This window comes from Mustela putorius, unplaced genomic scaffold (genome assembly GCF_011764305.1).
Source record: "Mustela putorius furo isolate JIRA1106 unplaced genomic scaffold, ASM1176430v1.1 tig00003851_pilon_pilon_pilon, whole genome shotgun sequence".
Taxonomy (NCBI): Eukaryota; Metazoa; Chordata; class Mammalia; order Carnivora; family Mustelidae; genus Mustela; species Mustela putorius.
Genome location: NW_025422003.1, coordinates 66,997 through 71,646, shown reverse-complemented (window position 1 = coordinate 71,646; position 4,650 = coordinate 66,997). Strand labels below are relative to the sequence as shown.

General features: G+C 30.3%; 1 non-coding gene across 1 annotated transcript; it reads right to left on the bottom strand.

Annotated features, from left to right (window-relative positions):
- Positions 1-522: 522 nt before the first annotated feature.
- LOC123387258 lies at positions 523-630 on the bottom strand. The gene has a single exon (XR_006601587.1). It is a non-coding gene; the product is annotated as a U6 spliceosomal RNA (small nuclear RNA).
- Positions 631-4,650: the final 4,020 nt, after the last annotated feature.

Below are 4,650 nucleotides of genomic sequence, written 5' to 3'. Positions count from 1 at the left end.
GGGGGGAGGTTTGTTGGGAGAGGATGGTGGGGGTATGGGCATTGGGGAGGGCAGGTGCTATGGTGAGTGATGGTGAGTGCTGTGAAATGTGTAAACCTGGTGATTTACAGACCTGTACCCCTAGGGATAAAAACACATTATATGTTTATAAAAAATTTTAAAAAATAATTTAAAAAACCCATTAAAGAAAAAACACATATTGCAAGCCCAGAGCTAATCTCATATTCAATCAAAAAAGTTTGAAAGTTTTCCCCTTAAAGATCAGAAAAAAGACAAGTGTGTCCACTTTTACTACTCTCATTTGACATACTACTGGATGTCCTAGCCAGAGAAACAAGGAACACAAAGAAATAAAAGACTCCAAAAAAAAAAAAAAAAAAGGAAGAAGTAAAATTTTCTTTTCTTGGATAACATGAACTTACATGTAAAAAAATCCTAAAAACTTCACAAAAAATTTTGAATAAACAAATTTAATAAAGCTGCCAAATACAAGATCAATATATAAAAGACAGGAATTTTGTTTTGTTTCGTTTTTTTTTAAATAGTTTTTCATGTCATCCTTGCTCAGTGATCATGCTAATCTTCTCTGCATCATTCCAATTTTAGTATATGTGCTGCCAAAGTAAGCACAAGACAGGAGCATTTTAACACTCTAATGATGAACTATCTGAAAAAATAAAGAGAACAATCTAATTCACAATAGCATCAAAAATAATAAAATACTTAGGAAAAGATTTAACTAAGAAGATGAAAGATCTGTACCCCATAAACTATGACATTGATAAAGAAATTGAAGGAGACATAAATGGAAAGATAGCTCATATTTATGAATGGTAAGAATTAACATTGTTAAAATGTCCATACTACCGAAAACCATCTGTAAATTCAATTCCTATCAAAAATCCAATGTTAGGGGCGCCTGGGTGGCTCAGTGGGTTAATCCGCTGCCTTCGGCTCAGGTCATGATCCCAGGGTCCTGGGATCGAGCCCTGCATCAGGCTCTCAGCTCAGCAGGAAGCTGCTAACTCTTCTCTCTCTGCCTGCCTCTCTGCCTGCTTGTCATCTCTCTCTGTCAAATAAATAAAATAAATAATCTTTTTAAAAAATCCAATATTTTTTTTACAGAAGTAAGTAAAGAATCCTAAAATTTATACGAGACCATAAAAGACAACAAATAATTAAAGCAGTTCTGAGAAAGAATGAAGAAGCGAAATTACACTTCTTGATTTGATACTATACTACAAAGCCCTCATGCTCAAAACAATAAAGTATACTGGCATAAAAACAGACCAATAAAGAAGTAGAACAGAATTGAGAGTCCAGAAATAAATCCTTTCATACAGTCACCTAATATTTGACAGGGGCCAACATATATAATGGATAAAGATAGTCTGTTCAATAAATGATATTTAAAACTGAATAGTCACATAAACCAGCATGAAACTGGAACCTTATATCACTCATAAATCTTAACTTGAAATAGATTAAAGACTTAAATGTGATGCATGAAACTAAATTTCCTAAAGGAAAACATAGGAAAAATTCTCCTTGACATTGGTCTTGCCAATAGTTGTTTGGATACCAGGCCAAAAACACAAGCAAAAGAAGCAAAAATAAATAAATGGTATTACATCAAACTAAAGTTTCTGCATTGCCAAAAAGAAAAAAGGGGAATGAAAACACAATCCACAGAATGGAAGAAAATACTTATAAATCTTATATCTGAAAAGAGGTTAATAACCAACAGATACAAATAGAAAAAAATCTATAATTAAAAAATAGCAAAAGGATCTCAATAGACTTTTTTTTTTCAAAAAAGTTATATAAATGACCAACAGGAGCATTAAAAAGTGCTCAACGTAAAAACTCAGGGCAAACCATTATGTTGTTGTTGTTGTTGTTTAACTCTGAAAAACACAACAAGATATTACTACCTATTAGAATATATACTACCAAAAAATTAAAACTAACAAATTTTGGTAAATATTGGGGAAAATGGGGAACTTATGCACTGTGATAGGGATATAAATTTGTATGGAAAACAGTATGGAGATTATTCATATTATTAAAAGTAAAATTACCATATGATTCAGTAATCCCACCTCTAGGTATATATCTAAAGGAAACGAAGTCACTATTCGAAGACATATCTGCACTCTTATGTTCATTATAAAATTATTAACTCTAAGCAAGAGATGGAAATAACTTCAGTATCCATTAATGGATGAATGCATAAAATAAGTATGGTAAATATATACTGTGGAATACTACTGAACCATGAAAAATTAAGAAATACTGCCATTTACAGCAGCATGTATGGATCTTGAAGGTATTATACTAAGTGAAATATTTCAAAGATTTTATATATATATTTTTAATTTATGTATTATGATATCCCTTACATACAGAATCTGAAGAAAAAGCAAACTAATGGAAACTTAGAGTTGAGTTGACTAGAGGTGAACCTGCGGTGGAATAATGTAGTCACAAGGGTACAAACTTGCAACTATAATAAGAAAAAGTTCTGGGGATCTAATGTACAGCATGATGATCATAGTTAATAATATATACATACATTTTTATTGTGCTTCCCTTTATTATACTTTGCATATATCACATTCTTACAAGTTGAAAGTTTATAGCAATCTTGTATAAAATAGGTCTGCTGCCACCATTTTTCTAACAACATTTGTTCATTTTGTGTCTCTCTGTCACATGTTGGTAATTCTTGCAATATTTCAAGTTTTTTCATTATTATTGTATTTGTTATGGTGATCTGTGATCAGTAATTATGACCCACTGAAAACTCAGAACTAGTTTACTTAAGGTATATACATTGTTTTTCCTTAAAAGCATAATGCTTTTGAACAGTACAGTATAGTGTTTATTTTTTATATGCACTGGGCAACATAATTTTTTATTTGCACTGGGAAACCAAAAAAATAATAATAATTTGACTTAGTTTATTGAGATAGTCACTTTATTGAGGCGGTCTGGAACAAAACCCACAAGACCTCTGAAGTTTATCTCTACTGTACTATATACATAAAAGTTGCTAAGAGAGTAGATCTTAAAATTCCTTACCATACATGCATAAAAAACAGTGGCAACTATATGAGATAGTAGATGTATTAACATTTTTATGTAGATTATATTGCAATACAGATGCATGCCAATTTATCAAATTGTACAAAATTTACACAATGTTAAAAGTTTGCAATGTTATAAGAAATCATTTCTTATATTTACAAATTATAATATGTCGATTATTTTTCAATAAAGCTGGAAAAAAAACTTTTGTAGAATTAATCTATTTTTCAAAAAAGGAAGTAAGGAAATAGAAACTGCAACTAACTCTGAAATAATAGAATATAAAATCCATTTTAGTTATATACACTGTGACAAAAAAACTATTACTTAGTTTACAATGAAGGAGTACTTTGGAAGCATGAACGATGGTCTATAAATAAGGCTGAAAGAGCTCAGTTTTAAGGTTTAAATTTAAAATCTTCTTTTGAAATACTAAACTGACCACCCATTTTTCCAAACATAAATGTCTTAACTGCATGAATTTATTTCATACAACTCTATAATCTAGTTTCATAAGAAAGCAGCATGCAAATTTTGAATAAGACAGACTTGCTTAAGTTTCTTTATGTTCAACAGTAAAGGATACTTCCCTAAAAAGAAGAAAAATCAGCATATTTATTATGATATTATTATTCATAATGAGATTCATATTGAATTAGGGAATATATATCCTCAGAGGGGGTAAAGTAAAATGAAATTTATTTTGGTAAATGTGTCTATGAATAGTCAATACAATGCCTCAATATAAATGAATATTATCATTTTGAACAATTTAATTACTACTATTAGAATTATTATAAGTATAAAAATAGCTATCATTTTAGCATGGAATATGAGACTCTCATGCTCCATGCTTCATTACATCCACACAACAACTCTGCATAATAAGTATTATCATCACCATTTCATGTTTGAAAAAACTGAGGCTAACACATTTAGATAACTGGTTTATGATTACATGGCTAGTAAAGATGCATCACACTAATTTAGGCTTTATGATTTCAGAATTGTACTCTTTCCACTGCACATTCTATTACTCTGTAAATACTTGGCTTGTTTTCATTTAGTTCTTTAATTTTATTCATGTGGTGATGGCTTAAAGCTTCATTGAAAGGAAGCTTAAAAAATTCATTTAACCAAAAGCTCCCAAGAATTAAAAAATGTCATGGATATCATTAGTTAATGGGGGTAACTATATATTTTCCACTCTAGTGAGATAACAATCAGAGTATTTTTCTAAGTTTTAGTCTCTGAGTGTTCCAAAGGACTTTGTTAAAATAGAAATATTTAGACAAAGGTGATCAAAAGTCTGGATCAGGTCACCTTAAGATAAATATTAGGAAACTGAGGAAACAAATGGAGATTTGAACACTGAGCTATTATATAATGAATGGTTTAAAGTATTTAGTAGAGCATAGAAAAGCCCTTTAAAGCCTGGTCTTAGCCTAGCATTGCAGCTTCTGGGATATCTGTCTATCTATCATCTACCTACCTATCTATCTATCTATCTATCTAGATATAAATTTGAAAACTTTTTCAACTTAAAGATTTTGAGAAATA